The sequence below is a fragment of the Diadema setosum genome, chromosome 1, assembly GCF_964275005.1.
Source record: "Diadema setosum chromosome 1, eeDiaSeto1, whole genome shotgun sequence".
Classification (NCBI taxonomy): domain Eukaryota; kingdom Metazoa; phylum Echinodermata; class Echinoidea; order Diadematoida; family Diadematidae; genus Diadema; species Diadema setosum.
Genome location: NC_092685.1, coordinates 45,687,010 through 45,708,383, shown reverse-complemented (window position 1 = coordinate 45,708,383; position 21,374 = coordinate 45,687,010).

The following is a 21,374-nucleotide window of genomic DNA, read 5'->3' as shown; positions in this document are numbered from 1 at the left end:
CTTGGCTCGTTTAGCTGCAACAGAGGAAGGGCAGGCCCTGCAAAGAGAGAAAATAGTGAAAGTGGATCAATGCATGCTCAGCTTGGTCAATCAACTCTTCCAGTTTCATCCTCTCTTCAATTCTTTCTTTTGATTTCAAATCGTCACAAGGAAATACCATCAGGGAAGTAAAAGAGAAACAAAGACAGGGGGAATTACGCAGTGAATTGCAACAAAAAGCTGCATGTCACAGTCTGTGTGAATACATTAGTCACCCATAACCATGCAAATTATAAGTGACTGACACCCCAAGGAAACTATTTTATGTAAATTTTACAAACCTTTCTCTTTTCCTTTCGCATTTGCCACAGCAGCTGAGAGCCATATGTCTTATAACATTTGTTGAAACACAATGCATATTTTTACAGATCGGCAGCAGAGTGGGCCCTTTGCAGCCACTGTTGCCAATGTGTTTGGTATTGTGTAGATTGGGGAAGACTGAACCCACAGGATCTGCTGTGATATTTTTAGGATGTCACTTTTCAGAAGGCGATAAATCTGGCCTGAACTCTTTGCGGCTCAAAATATACATTCCCTGCCACTTCTTCCCTTTAGGGGAAATGGATTTGCTCATTCCTCAGGTTTGATGTGTGTAAGCTGAGAGCATGAGTCAGTCTCTATTTAGAGTGACAAGTTCCTCGCCACGAATTTACAAAGACGTGAATTTTCATGACGCAAATTTAGAAACAATTTATAGAGATGAGTGCCAAAAGAGCTCACAAGATTGTGCTGACGTGTAATGTTACATCTAAAAAAAATTGTGACATCAGTGAATTAAGAATTTACAAATGTGGCCCTATAAAAAAATAAAATCAGCAATCAAACATGCTTTTTCTTTGCATCGGATAATATCATATTCTTATTTTCATCAGTTTTGATCTTATCTAACATTGCAATACTGTGCTTAAGCTGACTCATTCAAAGGGATTATGAACTACACGCCACAGCTCTGGACATTTCCGCTGGAAAACACACTTACATGTACATAATTGCCATGAATGACCAAACATGGTCAGTGATACAAATAACTGAGACAATGCAAACTGGCCTGGTCAAAACATACAGAACAACTGCAAAAGGCTTTCCTTCAAACGGGATCAAAGTACTAGGGGAGGAGATACGATCTCATATTCCCCAAATGATTACTATATGGCTCTGAGATAAGGAGTCTTTGGAAGAGAATACTGATTGATAATGGAGATATAGCAGGTGGAAAAGTTGAATACACAGACATGAGGACAAGAGGAGAAACTCATAAAAATCTAGAATGGAAATTAAAAAGTGGAGAAGCAAGATAAGGATAATGAGATAGATAGATAGAAGGATGGATAAAAAGTAAGAAAGAAAGATAGGGCCTATATAGATGGATGAATAGAAAGAAAGATATAACATAGATAGATAGAGAGTTAAGACAGAGAAATGAGAAATTGAAGGTGCAGGAGAGATATATGAAAACAAGGAGCACAGACACTGATATCAAATGGATGGACAGACAGATGGATGAATAGATAGATGAATAGACAGATGGATAGATAGATGGATGAGTAGATAGACATACAGACGGACAGACAGATGAGTGGATAGACAGATGAATATACATGATTGAATAGATAGTAGAGAGAGTGAGGAAAAGAGAATTGGACTATCATGTATTCATGTCAATAAGGAGACAATGTTGGGAACTATCACCCTTCATCGAGCTTCTCTTTAAAAAAAAAAAGCAAATTACAAGGACATAAAAAACAAACAAACACCTAATGATGCATTACAAATATTACAGAGTGACCTCCAGATTCCTTTAATTTCTCAGCCACACAGACTGGCTGCTCTGGTTCTCGGCAGCCCGAACAGCTCAGGCTCGGTTGGCGTTGCCAGAAAACGTGAGGTTAATTACACCTCAGTCATTGTACCTCAGACAATAGCGCGACCCTAATTGCCTTGATTTATAATTGAATGTGAAGCATGCCAACACGGCAAGAAACAATATGACAGTTTTCTGCATGATTCAGGCACAGGTACATGAAGACCTTAATCAGAGCATTTATCATCTCTCTGTGGTAGTGAGCTATTTCTATCATTTGAATGTAGATCACACATACTATCAAAGCAACTGCAACAACTACAGAAATGTTGGTCGGCTTTTATCGGAAACATCGCATCACAAATTCACATCATTTTTGTCACTGTGGTGTGTACAATTTGTGATATTGTGCAAAGAAAAAAAATAGGAATGAGGGTATTTCAGTGCCACAAGCTCATAACTGCATTGCCACTTTTGAGAGTTAATTATACCCTCACAATGACAAGGGGTTGGTGAGAGACATTTATCAAGATCTGGAGGACACATACTCAACATGGCTAACAAATATCCTGCCCTGGTAATGAGCTGGGTTATGACCATGGCATGCTTTACTTTCTGGCATGACGGACTGAAATAGCTCTGGTTATGTTTCTGAAGTATAGTTTCACTTTTGCTCCAATTGAGGAAGACGTACATACATATACCCCACTGACCACACAACCAAAGTGTATGGATGAAGTTCACTTTGAATATGTGCATGTGGCCATTTGTGGATGTGTGTGTGTGTGTGTGTGTGTTTGTTTGTTTGTTTGTTTGTGCCGGTTAGCTATGTGTCCACTTGTTTGGGCTTTCGTGACAATATGATTGTTTACATCACAGAGAGCAACGGCAATTATGAAATTGCTCAGGTGAGTGATATGGTCAGGCGGCTGAGAAAGAGCGTGGGCTGTGATGCGTGCAGAAAATGAGATTAATTTTTTGCACCAGCAGCAAAGTGGATATTTCTTAGAATTGTGAGGTATTCCCTTTGAAGACAAAAATTTGATGTCCAATGAGCCAAATGATAACTTATTAACTTATTACCCAGGTAACAAATTGATTAAAAATAAGATATAAAAAAGTAGTCTCAGAAATAATGCATACTTAATTCATTCAATAAAGGAAAACATATGATATATAGTTTTTCTGTTTGCAGACAACAGAAATGAGGAAGGCATTCCACAAAACAACGTACCCGGTATACACGATGAGTCAGAAACATACTTTGCGTAAAATATTCCACCAGCAACAGGCTAATATTGAAAACTGTTACAATGGTATCTGTGATCCCTGTTACACTACAATTTTTCAGGCATAGACAGCTCGATTTAAAGTGAGAGAGAAAACACAAAGAATATGGGATCTGCACAATAAACAGAAACATAAACTGTATTTCCATGATTCCAAGTTGTCCTTTCCAGATGGAAGACATACAAGAATCAATTATCAAGGTTTAAACAGTGAAGGACTGTTTATGACTGAGTAAAACATATATGGCTTCAGACATAAAATGAAAAGAATGCATATTATCATAAAAGCTCTGCTTGTAAAGTATTTGTTATTCTTTTCTGATGCCGAAACAGAAATTTGGTTTCTAGTACGTAGTAGCATTTTTGTATCGTTTTCAATTCATTTTTTCATTATATTTCTTTCCTTCCTCATATTCCCTGAACAGCAGACCAGAAATATAAGAAATTAGTTATTACATAATACATATATGATCTATATAAAGAAACTTGCACAAATGAAAAAAAGGTAGAAGAACTAAAGAAAGGAATGGCATTAAATGACATATGCCAACCTAAAATTTGAGAAGACCGTAACTTACCATAAATGGTCAATCCCTAAAAATGGTATATTCCACAATGGCACCTCCGCACATTAGTGAAAACTTTGCTAAATCCTCTCAAAGATGTTTTCATGTCCAAAAGCAGAGCAGGCACTCTTTCCAATGACGGCAGTGGCACAACACACTGGACTAAAATCACAATTTTTGACCAGCTACTGCTCTGCAGAGCTAAACAATTCCAAAATACCTGGTCTCCCTAGAAAATATGTCTACTGCCTGTCTCACTCTGTGCTTTCTCCTTTATGAGGCAGACAACTGGCATTCCCAGCAGCCACAGTAAATCACTCGCATCTATGCCAGGCAGGCGAGCCGAGCAACACTCTGGGAGCGAGTAGTCGTTGCTGATTGGTCGGCGCCTGCCAGCCAGCTCGGCTCTGGCTCCGCCTACTTGTTTCCTGTAATAGAAACCGAGCTATTTTTAGCTCGGCCGGCTTGCGCTTGCCTTGGAGCGGTGAATGCCAACTCCTGCAGACTACATGCTCGACCTGGCTTGGCTTTTTGTCTTTTCTGTCACTCCCTGTGACTCTCTCTCTCTCTCTCTCTTTTTAACTAAGCCGTTTGCCATATTGCTGAAAATGATATGCGTAATATGGCATCCGTACCTTGTGTGCCCGAAGATGAAACCCACATGAGTTCCTCCTGTGCCTCATCCCCCCTTTTCCTACAGGTAAAAGGGCAGCTAAAGATGCAGATATTATTCAGTGTGTTATATTCAGGGTACCGCTTTGGCTTGCATAAAATTTTGTGCACTGTCTGCTGTGTAAGAGAAAGGGCTAAATGTGGTTTTACAGCATAGCTCAGGCCATACATAATGGCAATTATGCGAAAAAGGAATCATCACGAAAAGCTATAGCAACAATGGCAGAATTCAACTCTCCTGTTTGTACATCACAGAATTAAAAGAAGAAGATGTGTTTAACGTAATCACTAGGTTTCAATTTGTCAGTTGAGGACCAGAAAGGCACAAGTTCTGTATGTAGCAATTGAATTAGTGTCCTTTTGCTACTGATGATTTTTTCTTCTGTGCATACCTAATACCTTACATGTAACAGCATTACCATGCAAAAGATGATTAACCCATTTAGGACAGTTTGATTTTGCTACAACACGCATTTCCCATTGACACCTGCCAAAGTATACTCGGGACTCATCCTCAACGGGTTAATACTTTCCATTCTCAGTTGGACTGGGTTCATGTATCTTGCAGTGTCTAATTGTCATGAATGTTATCCTGATCGATTCTTAATAGCTGAAGGTAACATAGGTATTAACTTTTTATCGCTATATTATAATTTATTGGACTTAACACCCTTTTGCCCTCTAAATAGGACGTGTCCTTCAGTGAATGACACAGAATTTGATTACAGGTGCGGCACCAGCAAGGCATTTAGAACAATCCAATAAATTCCACAAATTGAATCTGGTTGCCTAAATACCCTGGTAGAGGGTGAAGTGAAAAATTCTCAGAAATGCAGTAATTGATTGACTCAAGTGATAAGTAGTAATTTACACACCTAGCCATGTAATGGTTTCCGTGGAATAGGAGAGCCATTTCAGATATTGCAAAGAGACGTTAACACCTTCTTTGGAGAAGTCTATATTGTGCTGGTAATCTATTGTGCATCTTGACAGTGACAAATCAGAAACATACACTGTCAAGAAAGCCAGAACAACTACCTTTTTTCGGGCATTACTCTCAAAAGAGAACTGCTATTTTTAGGGTAAAAGATTCTTCTTTCTGTTGTGCACTCATATCTAAAACACATTTTTTTTCCTTTCAATGTCAAATAATTTTTTTTTCCTAAATGCACGGTAGCATATGAAAATATATTGCACGGGTTTCTTTTTTTTTTCTTCCCCTGGCTCAATCACATTTGCTGGCAAAAAAATTGGTGTGAAAGACCTTTCTCCAACTTCAACTCTGTGTAAATAATTTGGCTACTGTTACATCACAGAACAAAACTGAAATCAAAGCCTCAAGTAAACTCATGGTCATTTCATATTCCCCTTTTCTGGAAATTTTAAGCCCCAGTAAAATGATTAATTCTAGTGGCATATGCTGGGAGCCTCGTTTTAGTTTTTCCGCTCTCAAAGCACAAGGCATGTGGAAACTCACTTTTTTTTCTTTCATTCCAAACCCGACCACGGCAAATCTCACGTTTGATTGTCGCCACACGGTATCTAAAATTAGCCCATTGTTGGCAGATATATCCACATCTTAACTGGAATCCAAAATGCCAGCCGGCAAATTTTTGCTAGTTGTTGTTGCGCACCTACATTGTACCAACGTTACATCACTAATTTTTTTTTTTCTCAATCTCTTCAATCAAACATTGATGTCTGGAAGCATGCAGAGTTATGTGTCCTCATTCGTGCTGAACTGACCGCTTTCACACCTGAATGTCTACGACTCATGGGCAAGAATATATGCAAATTGGAGGGTCAGTGTCTACCCATCCATCCAAGATTCAATTGAGCACTTTCTCCAGACACGACCAGAGCATCAGAACTGTCTAGAAAGGCCACAAGATTCAGAAATTAGGGGCATTTACATTGCAAAAAACTGGAATGAGAAAAACCAGAGTTTTTCGATGCACCATTGACACTGCCAGAAAAACTAGAATCTTTCTTCTTTTTTTTTTCTTCAGGAAATACCCATGTATGAGAAAAACTGGAATATCTATCTTTTTGGTAGGTAGTGAGCATGCATAACTTGCCTCTGTCTTTGCATGGAGGCCACTGATCTGTGTGATTCTTACATAGAGAGATCAGTGGTGTAGGCAGGTGGGCTGGAGATCTTCCATGACAAGGGTTGATATGTCAGGTGACCAAAATTTGGAATAAAACTGGGGAACGAGCATTTACACTGGCAAAAAACCTGAATTAAAACTGCTGAGTTTCAAAGAACTTCACTCTTGAGGAGGGTTGTTTTTTATTTTTCAATTCTGTTTTTTCACTCACATACCAGTAGTTGCCTAACAACTTCAGATGAAAAACTAGAAAGAGCAAAAAAATACAGGGTTTTCAGTGACAGTGTAAATGACCCTAACACAACAGTACTGAGCGTTGACCTGCAGAATCTGGGACAGTAAAAATGTTTGTTTACTTTCTGACTGCCATGACATCATTTGTGCAGCTCAAAAGATGTCTATGACTTCACAAGTCCAAGGATTTGCTTTGTGCCCTGTGATTTCGAGGTGAGGTTACCTGATGCCACAGTAAGTATTGGTTTCCTGGAAAAGAATAGTCCGCTCTCCAGAACGCAAGTCTCCATGAGCTGCTGTATGCTGTCAGACTGATTATTATCGTGGGGGATCGGCAGCTTTCACGGAAGACAGGATGTACCTCTGTACGTGTGCACCGGAGAGGGGCCCCTCATCCTCAACGTCACACGGTTTGACAGAATCGTTCCCGGCATCAACATAAACATAATGAAGTTGAGAACTTTGCTAATTCAAATTCTGGGTAAGATAGCGACGTCCCGGGCGAATTTAGCAGAAGTTCTCTTGAGTCACTGACACTCATGCGGAGACGCGGCTGTCCCAAATTTGGGTTGTCTCAAGATTAGCAAAAATCAGAGCTTCATTAAAAGTTTATACATTTGGGGTAAGAGTGACAGGTTTAGTGATGATAGCTCTTGCCGATGCTACATTCTCAGGTTTCTAGTGGAGTGGGCAGCGGTAATTAATTCTTGGAAAGTGGAACGCATGCACCGAGAGCAAAGAAGACCTGGTGAATGATGCAGTCCTTGAGACCTAATTGCAAGGATTAATCTCATTGCATTCCCTCCCTTCGATTCAACTGCCGGTACGGTTCTTTACCTTTCTGGAAAAATTTGCCATCATACAAAAACTTATTGAGCACAAGAGCATACTGGGGATGGGAAATTACGCTTCCCACTGATCATATTCACACCCATCTTTCCGGACAACTGGGGGGCAGATGCTCATCAAAATCTGCACTCCTTCATTTTAAGAGAACATTTTACTTCCGATGTATGTACACCATGACAGGAATTCAACCAACTTTTTTTTTCAATAATTAGGCATGGTGTTAAAACTGCTCACACTGGGGCAGATGCTCATCAATACCTACACTTCTTCATTTTCAAAGAGCAGGTAACTTACAATGTATGTACACAATGACAAGAATTTAAAAAAAATACCTAGATATAGGCAGGGTGTTAAAACTGCTCACAAAAATGTGAGCTGACATTTAAGACGAGATCTGGATACATCAGGGTGCATCTTCCTTCATCTAGCAGGCACATAATTTTCTCACAAAAATGATGAAAAGAAGGGTAAAAAGATAAGCCATATTAAGACAAGAATCGGGGGAAAAAATGGTTTATAGGGTATCAATGCCAGTGAGTCATCCCATCTGGTTTCCTATTGCCTCATTTCTCATTCGATTATCGTGACATCACGCGAGGAGTTTATGGACACTAATTCTGGTAATTGATCACTTCCATTATGTTGGGGGCATGTGTAAGGAGGGATTTTGACCCTGATGAGGAAAGCTTCATGGAATGACTTTGTAAAATGAAGGCACATATCATCCACATTCTTGCACGACACCGGATGAAATACTATGAAGGCAAAGACAGTTTGAATGTCATTGCCAGGTTGCTGCATCCAACAGGGATTTTGAAATGGTAAATCTTAACCATTTCGTGATTATGATGTACTAACTTGAGTAGAACTCTTTCTTTACAGGGTATGCAAAGGTAACAAGTCATGAGTTTACTTTCACACCAATCAAGTTGCACGTCTAAAAAAAAATGAAAAGAAAATAAATAAAAAATCTCATCACATGCCACATCAGATGATTCAATTCATTCATATCACCATAACTCATGTCATATTTGTCTTAGTTAGTCACAAAAAAAAAAGTCACCAACATTTTGGGCTTGTTCCACTACATGAACAAGAGATAAATTTCTCCAGGTGTTACAAGTTTACTTTGGAAAAAGAAAATTCAGTTTGGAAAAATATAAACACTCCCTTGAAATATCTCACAGTTGAGAATGAGAAGTCATGCGTGCAATATTCCTTCACAACTTTTCTGAAAGGCGGGAAGCGAGACTTCAGAGACTGAAGATCACTGTCTGATAACATAACTTCTGGCCCCTTCCTATGACATTCAACTTAACAGGAATATGGTGACTCATTCATTACCATGGTCTATTTTTCTCTCTGACAGCCCACGAACCATAACCTTGAGAGTTTTACGGCACAACATCTAAAGTACAGGTGTTTGCGTGCACCATCCCATGGTTCACGTGAACTGAAATAATTTCAGTTATGCTCCATTACTCCTACAGCAATTTTTACAGGCATCTTCTGCATACAACTACTATGAATCCTGTTACATTTGTAGCTTCTCATTTTCTCCACTATTACACCCACAGCCTTTTTTTTTTTTTTTTTTTTTTTTTACAGGTATCTTATTGCATCCCACTATAAATCCAGTTAGCATCTCATTTTTCTTCCCAATTATTGTGGGAAAGGCAATGATTGGATAACTAAAAGACTACTTGTATGCAAGAATTGGGCAAAAATTAGTTTGACAATCATTGAATAGACATTTCTCTGAAGGTACGCAAAATTGCATGGTGTTCGGTAATGTTCCATTCTTTATCATACCGCAAAACTAAGCAAATACTTGTTGTCTGATGAAAAATAATGATTGATTTCATGGCGATAATGATATGATGTGATGTGGTTTGTTGACAAAAAAAAAGTGTGCTTCTATTCCTTAAGTGTTGAAGGTAAAAAAAATATATATATATTTTCATAAAAGGCTTAATCCTTCCCCTCAGCATATATGAAATATGTAACCCTCGAAGCCCTTTTCACAGCCACAATGGTTCACCCAAATATAAGACTTATGGCTTCAGGACCGTACGGGTCTAATTTCAATTCAATATCCCTTGGCCATTAAGAGTAAGATATGAAAAGTTATACAGTCGGTTCCTTTTCATTTCCTGCTTCTTTTTTCTTCCACAATGCATCACAGGTGAGGGCTACCAGCATTTTGCTCAATAATACAGTAATTCGACGTCGGAGAAAACTCTAAAAATGTCTCCTTTGTTTATTTTCCATCAGCCTCCCAGATGAGTGCAAAATGCTTGGCCTCACGGCGAGGAGGTTTGGCAAACATTGTATCACCAATCATTCTTCAGCATACGTATGTTACACGTGAACTAGCTTTTGCCAACTACGCATCACGCAGGCAAAACTTTGTTATTAAAGACATTCCAGGAAATTGTTATAGCTGCTATGCAAAATTTGAGCTAATATTGCCAAAAAGGTGGAGAAGTATTTGTGTTTGATGTCAGAACTGTCTGGACTCTCGTGTCCTTTAATGTGCTGTTTCTACAAGTAGCTCATTTCCCTTTACGGTGTGGTAAGCGCAGTAGATGGAGCAGATCGGTGTCAACAACCGCATTTCAGGCAAAGGAAGCTAGCAGACGAGAGAAGAAAAACATTCTAAATTTGCAACATCGTGGTTTGCAAATGGATCATCACATTTTGGCAAAGAACACAAACCAGGCACTTGTCTGGCTTCTGTCTTTGTTTTAAGACTGAATCAATTAACTTCTGGGAAACTGTTTGCATGTTTCAAGACTCTAAATATTGCCGTGCATTGGGTAGAGGGAAAAACACAATTTCTTTGTAAGGAGGTGAAATGCTTAATATATTCATCCTACTAGGTCTCACTTCATCCAGATTTGCCAACATGGCTGTATGTAGGGCAGTACTCCACAGCAACATTTACATCACACATTTGAGACATTGAATTCTCTTCCAAAGCTCAGTTGCACGAATGAAGTCAGGAGGAGAAGTAAGATTGCTGTTACTCCCCTTTCATCACAAATCACATCACAAGCAACACAAAATCTTGCCTCATTACAAACAGGCCTAGTTTAAAAAAATGTTTAGCTGAGACTTGTAGGAACACAATACATTTTTGATAAAACTCTTCTTGAGCACTGAACTTCTTTTTACTGAAAGCTTTTTTTTTTTAATATCTCGATAATTTTGAACAAAAATTTCCCAAGTTCTGATAAAAAAGACTCCTTTTATGTCACTGATGTCATCATGGATGAGTTTTCTATGCAGAAAGCACTTGTTGAACTTGTTCAGCTTCTTTTTTCTCCTTGGAATATCACCTTTCATGTTGTATCGATGGAGGGCACCTTCTCTAAATAAAGTTAAACACTTTGGAAATGTAACAGTCTCAGCTCAGATTGTGTGTAAAAAGAAAACAAAAAAAGAAGAGAAGAATTGACAGGAAGTGTAAATCAGGATCAAAACTAGAAGCTCGTCCATTCTAAAATTGGAACACCGCAATTTTCCCCTCCAAAGACAGAACTACACCAAAAGTGGAGCACAGCAAACTCTTTCTAACCTTAAGTGATGTGAAATACACCTGTTATTGGTGGAGGGTGGGGTAGCTTAAGAACTATCCTTGCAGAAAATGTTCTTGATCATATAAAGAACTTAAAAAGGTATTTAAGACATGGACTTAAGTTGTGGTTTGTCATATATGTGGGTGGGAGACTGCTAGGGTAATATGTGTGCTATGTGTGCCTGCTTTGGGGGGGGGGGGGGAGACAGATGAAGAGAGGGAGAGAGGGAAGAAGAGGGGTAGAGACATGCTAGGAAAGTGTCTCATCATCTTGGGTAAAGTTAACCCACATGCACACTCACTGACTGTGGAAAACTCGCTAATGTACAATTTTGTACAAGTGACACGACCATATGAACATAATTTCCATTAGTTTTCACTCAGTTATTGTAAATGTGCAAGCCTGCATGCATAATTGCAATGACATAGACAATATATCAAAGAAAAAAGACAAGAAAATCAAATCAAAACCCTGTCACTGGTACAATATACGTGTAGATGCCATGGTACAGACAGGCACCATGCTCTGATTTTAACTACACTGATCACATAACATCTTAAAGGAAACCAAAACCCAAAGAGAAATGTGGATTAAATGAAAGCAGCAACATTAGTAGAACACATCAGTGAAAGTTTGAGGAAAAGTTTTGGTGTTGGAGACTACTAGGAGACTACGAGGAGACTACTAGAGATTATGACGTATGTATGGACAATAATATAAAGAAAATATAAAGGGAATTCCTCAAAAATTTATTTTTCATGAAAATTACATATTCTATCAACTTGATACTGACATATGTCAAGGATAGCAATTATTCCCCCTGCCTTCTAAAAGTGGTTAGTCAAGTGCTCTTCCATTATGCCAGAAAAGGGAATTTTTGTGGAATTCCCTTTATATTTTCTTTATATTGCTGTCCATACATGACGTCATAACCTCAAGTAGTTTCCTCATCCAGCAGTTCCAACACCAAAACTTTAAAAATTCATAACTTTTGCATCGATTATCCAACTTTCCTCAAACTTTCATTGATGTGTTCTACTAGTGTTGCTGCTTTCACTCAATCCACATTTCTCTTTGGGTTTTGGTTTCCTTTAATGACTGTAAACTGATACTTTCACTTTGCACGTGCATTAAAAAAATTCTTTTGGCTGCCTACACTCTATATTTACATAAGTGTCACTTCATTTAAATTACATGAATATGGTTTCATTATAGCAACTGTAAGAAGCCCACTTCTCACACAATCAGATTTCTTAATGTCATAATCACAGCTTGTTGGGAACATAAGGGTCTCTGCATAATTTCACAACATATCGTATCACACCTTATCATACCTTGGAATTGGGTTTAAAGTTATACCAATCTTATTTGCCCCTCTGCATCATATATTTGTATAGCCATTGCAAATCTCACAAAGAAAGAGGCTTTTACAATCAAACAATTCCATACTCAGAGATGCATCCTCTTCAAGATTACATCCCCATTAACAAATTTTTATTAACCTGTGAAATCAAACAACTTTTCCCAGCACAAAATCTAAGTAAAAACTATGCTCCACTCTGACTCTGTATACAAAACCACGCCAATGTCATGATCTTCTCTGCATTAAACAGTTTTGCTTTACACACCACAAGTTAACCCGTTGAGGACGAGTCCTGAGTATACTCGGGCAGGTGTCTGTCGGAAATGTGTGTTGTAGCAAAATCAGTCTGTCCTCAATGGGTTAAAAGAATGCTAGTAGCTCGACTGTGACTTTGCTGGCCAAGAGACAAGAGGCAAAAAATGCCTGGCAAATTCTGGATTACATAATGTGTAATAAGGGCAAAACTAATTGCACATTTGTATAAATTTAGCACTGACAATTTTTGTCTCGTGTGATATTCCCAAATGGAGTGAGTGTGTGTGTATGTGTGTGTGTGTTTCATATCTTTAATTTGTTGCAGTAACAAACCGTGCGAATGTCACATGAAACGGCAGAGGTCTGAAATAGAAATGTACTACTTTGCCTGAGTATGAATATTGCATTTCAGTTTTAACAAGTGATTTAATTGCATCACAAAATGCCGTGTAGCAAGGGTCTGAAGTGGAAACCTGACTAGTCCTTAAAATAGACATATTCTAATAGGCATATTCTAAAAAAAAAAAGAAAAGAAAAAAGAATAGCCCTATTTTTGAAAATCAGGAGTGAAAGTGCCATCATGAAAGGACCACCACCTAATCCTATTAATGTCTTGGAGAAAAGCCAAGAGAGATATGAATAGCCCATGATCCATAAAACAAACAGGGCTACATTTATCTATCTCGCTGTATCTGTATGTGTGTGTGTGTCCGTGTGTGTGTGTGTGTGTGTGTGTGTGTGTCTGTGTCTGTGTGTCTGTGTGTCTGTGTGTATGCATGTACACTGTATACATGTATACGTGTATGTGCACACATGTATGCTGCACACAAGGAATTGTACAGATATATAGAATATAGATAGATAGATAGATAGGTAGATAGATAGATAGATAGACAGACGGATAGATAGACAATCAAAAGAAAGAGACAGACATACAGACAGACAGAAAAATGACACATAATGGAAAATAAGGCAGTGATATCTTGCCTTGAATATTTTCCTTGGCTGGAAATTTGTACAGGGTATTGGCGGTCTCACTAAAACTACACTTCTTCCGTTCATCTGTCCATAGCATGCATATATATCCATGACACACTTCTTTGTGTGTGTTCAAAGTGTGTTTCTTCTTTTCTCTATCATTACACACAAAAATACTTATAAACCCAACTACTGGTACACTTTTTATGTAGTATATTTATCTTGAGCAAAAGCAAACAATAGCTATTGTATGTGTGTGTGTGTGTGTGTGTGGGTGTGGGAAGGTGGGTGTGGGTATGGATAGGTAGATAGAAAGGAGAAAGGGAGAGAGAAAGATAGAGAGACTTGGGTAGAGAAAGAGAGGGAGGGAGAATTCTGAATAGAAAGGCAGGAGAGAGGGAAAAATATTTGGTTGCTATCCTAACTAGTACGGAATCAACAGGTGAATGGGTATGGAAGACGGGGGTGGGGCATGCATGAGGCAGTCTTGATAAAGCCATACATCAATTATCAGCACTTATGCATCCACATTACCTGGGGTAAATTGGAAACAGATCACCTATGAAAGTTTGATGAGAATGTAGAGCCATTCAGGCATGACTAGTGTCTCTCAATTATAACTTAGTTACGACGCTTGAAATTAGTCAGCAGAATTAACTCATAGCGGGAGTTAATATGCACCATTGTGTCGGATGTAGACAAAATGAAGTCAATTGAGAACATGCGCTGAGAGCTAACAGACAATTTAATTTTCAACCCGGTGGGCTTGGTTAGCGATGGAATAATAAACTGATGCCCTCTATATATTGCTCAGTCATTGAGAGTTTCCGTGAAATATATTCAACTTCTGAATCAACGCACCCGCTTCTGTAAATGCTAGAGAGTGTATGTGCTGCGAACACACAATGCCAAGAAAGTCACGTCTGTGAATTTGCGAAAAAATGAACGAAGTTCTCACCTGATACTGCTTGGAGTCGCATATCAAACAACCAGTGCCTGCTGGCACCCACGTGATATCAAATTAAAATGTTGTATGACTGAGGGTGATTGCATGATGGAACAGTGTAAAGGGGGTTGCAGTTCTCTCCCTGTTGGATATAAATGATGATGGTGATGGTGATGATAAAAAATGATGATACTTTTACTATTACTTCAAACTAAACATGAAAATAAAGAAGAAGTAGGAATAAAAAAAAAGCTACGAAAAATATCGTTCCTAATGTCACTGAAAACTGTAATGAGGTGTAGAGATGATAAGACATATATATACACTGGACATGTACATGTATATGTCTGCATATATAGGCATATACAATACATATAAAATCTGGCCTCCTGCATCACCCTTTGTCACCATTCATCACACCTAAAACATTTGATATATATATATATATATATATATATATACATGTGTGTGTGTATATATATATATATATATATGTATATATATATATATATATGTATATATATATATATATATGTATATATTATATATATATATATATATATATATATATATATATATATATATATATATATATATATATATATATATATATATATATGTATATATATATATATATATTTAATGGCTTGACAGTAGCAGTGGCCCGAGGCCACAGAGAATTAATGTAAGGCCACCAAATTTCCAAAAGGTCATTTTTGGGGTATCCTGATAAGGCAATTACAAGATTCAAAATGGATTGTTACTTCTCCTTTTATTTTGGGCCAATACACTAGTAATCCTTTTTTTTTTCTTTTTTCCTTGCCACCAACATTTGACATTATAAGGTATTAGTAGCCCGAATACGCCACCAGAGAAAGAAAGTTAGTGTCGAGCTCTAATACACTATTATATCATATTCATTGTTGAAGTGTTCCAATGACACTTGTTGACCCTCGATCGTCATCTATGGTCAGTTAATGATCTACTTTAAGTGGGTCACACCTGACCCCCTTGTGTATGATGATCGAAGACATATAGAGGGAGACATGGATTAGGTTCTGTTGGATGAGACACTCACCCGTGCACGTCCCTGGCTATCATGCACACACTTCAAACAGAAGTGATCATAGAAGCACGTGTCTTAGACGCTGACTACCAACGCAGATCAATCTCCCTCCCCCTCCCCTCCCCCTCCCCTCCCCCTCCCCTCCCCTTCCCCCCCCCCCCCCAAAAAAAAAAGAACATGTTATTAGAGCCTTGCATTAGACTAATCTCTCTTGACTACTATTCTCACACCTGTGGCATCTCTTTGCTTATGGAAAGTTATCCCGGACTTAAAAGGATCACACATGAGAACATAAAACACCATGCAAATAAAATGCAAATTCAGATGGCATAAAAGCATCATCATTATTTATAAGGCAGCAATATCCATGCATACTACTCACAAATGACCAGGGATCATTCAAACAAATTCTGTGCTTCAAGGACCAATCTTTCCCCCTTCCAAGAAATATATCAAAAACCTTGAGAGCTAACTGGTATCTACAGCTTGGAAAAGCTGTAGAATTATTTCCCTATCGAATGAATATCTTGTGCCTACCCAATAATTACATCTGTTTGCCATATTTTACTTTGGTTTAAACTTATTAGAATCTGTATGATGAATGATTAGAATATTGTCCCTGGGGTGACAAGACTTCATATCCCAAATTTCATGAATTTTTAGGAGAGATAAAAAACTTGTTCATTATTGCAACACTCACAAAATAGCACAAATCTTGACATCAAATGATGTAGAAGTATTCTTTTGTATTACATCAATAATTGTACTTTTTTAAAATTATTTTTATTTACTTAATGAAATTAGAATTGCTGATATTCAAACTGAATAATGAGGTATTTGAATATATGTCAATTGAGATACAGAGTCTTGTGACCCCAGGAATGATATGGTACATACAGAATCTGAAATACTGCAGTACAGTATGTCCCCCCCCCAAAAAAAATACAATCAGATTTTCACATTGATAACACCCAATGATATAACTGTCTAAATGCTACTTCAAGGTCTTAAACTATAACATTTGAGCTCTATTTTTGCAGAAAACCCCATTCAATTTGGTTAAGCAGTCACAGAGAAATGTGGATTGTTGTAAAGCATGTCATGAGTCTGATTCTTCCAAGTTTAGAACTTTGATGCTCTTGTCTGTGAATACAATCGACAAAACTTGGAGGGAATAGATTCCTGTCATCCTCTACCAAATTCCTCATTTCTCTCTGACCATTGAAGCAAATCGAATGGGTTTTTCTGTAAGATGTGGGCAATGAGTTATAGTTTAATACCCTGAAATTGTATTCAGATTGATTCACTATTCTAAAGATATCATTGCGGAGCTCCCGTTGTAATTTTTTGGGGGGACATACGCTACTACAATAATGGTATTTCTTCGATTCAAACAGCTAACCTATGAATGTTACTGGCATTCTATGCATCTGAAGAAAACACTTAAGAAAATACTCTAAGAAAATAGTATATACACAATCCTTATTCATATATTCACATATTTTAGGTATGTCTTGACTGTCTACCTCCCATATCAGTGCCTGTCCAAAATGTGCTGTACTGACAGTGCTGTTTTTCTTGAGTGTTGACGATACTAATGCAGTATCTGATACTAATGCACATTCTGTATCAATTAATAATGCTTTCAAATAATTGATTTGCCAGGATGACCATTTTCCAGTTGTGCACGCTAAAATGCTAGAAATTGCAGAGTTATTAGTGAAATGTGCAGACTCACGTTGTGACTTGAGTGAGGTTATATCCCACGTGCAAATACTACGGTGTACTCCACAAGTGAATCACCAAACAAGTAATGATTTTGCACGATCTGAACGGAAAAGAATAACATAAAATTCTGACCCAGCTAGGAGTAGAATCTTCTGATCTAGAGATGGAAGCGATTAGCTACTGTAAGCAGGATATTTTTGCAGCATGAAATTTGTACGTATTGGAGCCAACAACCTTTTTCATGGCATGAAATCTTCATGAATTGCCACTGGCATTCAATGCATAAAGTGTAGACAAGAACTTTCACATGCATTTGGGTTTCACGAATCTTGAATAGCTTTCGCGATATTTGTGAAATCAAAATGCACGCGAACATTTCTCACTTTACAGTATACAGAATGGCTGCATTGCATGGAACACCAGAAAATATTCTGTGCAATCATATGTCATATAGACATCCAAGGGTGCATTTATCATTTATACTCAACTTTTTGGGGCCGCAATCAGTGTTCTGAAACACGATTAGTGCAAAACAAGGTTGCCTCCATGCTCATTTTGATGTAATTATAAACACCATGTCAAAACATCATTTCAAAACCTATAATAAGGTGAATTTACAATCTGTTTCTGCCTAAACAGGTTTCATTGGGAAGCATAAATGCAAAATCACAAATATACACATTTAAATGACAGCATCTCAATGCCTTTCCAGTTCACATAAAAGCCAGGCCTACCGCTCTTTTGATTATTGCACAACGTACAGTTTCAGGTGCTGTGCTCTTTAGCTCAAACTCCCTGTTGGTACATTGTATACTGTACGTACACAGACACATTATTAATGCATGAAGAGCTCACTACAATAAGATAAATTTTGTCAACAATTTGCCAATAGAAATGAATACTTGTATTTGCTATTATTGTCTACAGCCCACACGTGTGTACCAGGAAATAATTGAAATGATATTATACTGTATTAGAAAAGCTAAACACGTAGCCAGTTGAAACACCAACAATGCACAAACTCAAGTCCAGAACTCTGAGAAGCACATGCCCTAATTTGACCGGCCTGTGCTTAAGGTCAATGAAACAATCACTAACGCTCTCTCCCAAGTTCGAAAAATGTGAGTATAAACAGAGCTCCCATGAATGGCGTTTCCAAAACGCTGATTCTGCCTTTGCAAATTGACCCTAACCCTAGCACCCAAGGTAAAAGCGTTTTGTGTCAAGATTTCTCAGAGGTCATTACAGTGATAGGCCTCGATTACAGGTTGATATTCGCTGCAGTGAAAGTGAAAGATACATGTATGAATGTAAAAAAAGTACTAAAAAGGGACTATATCATGCCTACCCGCATATAAGCTTTATCAATATTCCTTTACACTTGGCTAGATATGATTCCATTGAGAATGAAAGGATTTAAATTTCTCTGAAAGTTGTGAGGACACTTGGCATATAATTTAATACATGCCAGGCATTTTGTATTATAATCATTGGATAGTTGCCCAATTTGGTGATACAATAATGAGACCACCTGAAGAGTTACAGACTTTTCAAAGAATATCTTATTACTTCATATTTATTGCAGTTTTGTGCAATTATGCTTTCTGTTTAACCCTGGACATAACATATCAAAGTTCAGAGATGTCTATAAAAATGGAATGGCACAAACCAGAGACAAAGAAGGTGTAATTCCTGCAATAGCTACCAGTATGATAAATCAGCAAACCAGCTACTTGTATTAACTGACTAATTCCAATCTCATTCTCAAAGAAAAATTCACCTTTTCTTGGAATGCATACTCGAGTATAAAAATATAATACCAAGAGTATCTTACAGTGCTGTAACTACTTATAGTTTTATTCACTTTAAAACTACAGCTGTACTTATTTTTTTTTCAGTGAAGGTATACATGTACAATACATTTACTCAAGTCTCCACACCAGAATGTTGTGGATTCACTTCTTACTGCAAAGACACCTAGGCCTATACACATGTACTGTGCTGTTATTTTCGCGTACAGATATTTTCGTGAATGAGGAGGTCATGGACATTTTCGCGAGATGTTGATTTCGCGAACTGACACAGAGGCCTACATAAGCGCACCACTACCTTAGCGTATGGTGACATTTTCACGTTGTTAAAGGACAAGTTCACCTTCATAAACATAAGGATTGAGAGAATGCAGCAATATTAGTAGAACACATCAGTGAAAGTTTGAGGAAAATTGGACAATCGATGCAAAAGTTATGAATTTTTAAAATTTTTGTGTTGGAACCGCTGGATGAGGAGACTACTACAGCTTGCGAGTCATATGCGTACAACAGTATAAAGAAAATGTAAAGAAAATTCAACATATTTTCACTTTTTTCGCATAATAAAAGAGCACTTGACTTGCCTCTTTCTAAAGGCAGGGGGAATGATATTACCCCTAACATATGTCGGTAACGAGTCAAGGGAATGTGTACTTTTTTTCAAAAGATGAAATTTTGTGAAATTCTCTTTGTATTTTCCTTCTATTGTTGTACGCATGTGACATCTAAGTTATTCATACAATGCAGTAGTCTTCTCATCCAGTGGTTACTGCATTAAAACTTCAAAAATTCATAACTTTTGAACGGATTGTCCGATTTTCCTCAAACTTTCAATGATGTGTTCTGCTAATATTGCTACATTTCTCTCAATCCTTATGTTTAAGAAGGTGAACTTGTCCTTTAAATTTGCGGTCCAACTGCGATTCGCAAAATTTTCGAAAATTAAACCATCGCAAAAATAAACAGCTCATACAGTATTATGTCATAGTTAGCTGTGATAACCCTTTCTGTGTTAGGGTCTTTGAAAAGTGTGTATAAGGCAAGGGGTTTTCTGGGCCAATCAGTGCTGTATTCGCTATAAACGATGAAGCCTCAATGCCGGATAAGCCGTTTGTCCAACATTGGCGATGGGAAAAAAAAAAAAAAAAAAAAGGAGGAAAGATTCTGAGGGATTTTGTTCTGATCAAAACTACATCACTTTTCTGTATTATTTTTCGGTAACGAACTTTGTTATTCATGCCTTCATGTGTTTCCTAACAATATCTTGTGTTGTTTTTCTTCAGTTTTTCTAAATGATGCTAAGAGTGTGTTGGGATTTTTAATGGATATTTTAGTGTGTGGGACCCTAATGTGATGGATCCATGACTGAGCATGTGTGTGCAAAATAAACCTTGAGAGTCCAAAATCGTTCTGAAAATTTGTGTTACTTGAAACTTCACATGGTGGTATATACTGTATATCTCACGCAACAGTCACTTTTGGTTTTGTTTTCGTTTGTACTTTCCTATTTGATACATGGCTATTCATTTTTATACAAATGTATAAAATCTATCTCAAAGGTTGTACGAGTGTTGGAAAGTAATAGAAACACAGGTATGGGAAAAAAACCAGGAAAAGTCAGCTTTTACAGGTACTATTTAAAGGGATGGTACAGTATTGGTGGAGATGAGAATTGGGCTTTTAACTTTTTGAGAGATACCAAGAAAACACTTAAGATATAGTACAGAGCATACCATTTTAAGAGGAATTCAAAGTTTATTTGATGAAAATCGCATTTGGAATGACTGAAACATCCAAAAACAAAGTAAAACAAAGCGATCGTAATAAAGTGTGGGTCCCACACTTTATAAGAATCACTCTTTTTTGGATATCTCAGCCATTTCAAAACCAATTTTCATCAAATAAACGTTGAATTCCTCATAGAATTACATGCTCTTTCATATTTCATAAGAGGTTTTTCATTATCTCACCAAAAAATGTTAGAAACCTGAAATTAGGTCTCAACAAAAACTATACGATCCCTTTAAAACCATTGGAAGCAGTGATTTAAAAAATGTGACCCGCGACAACGGTTTCAGGCAAAAG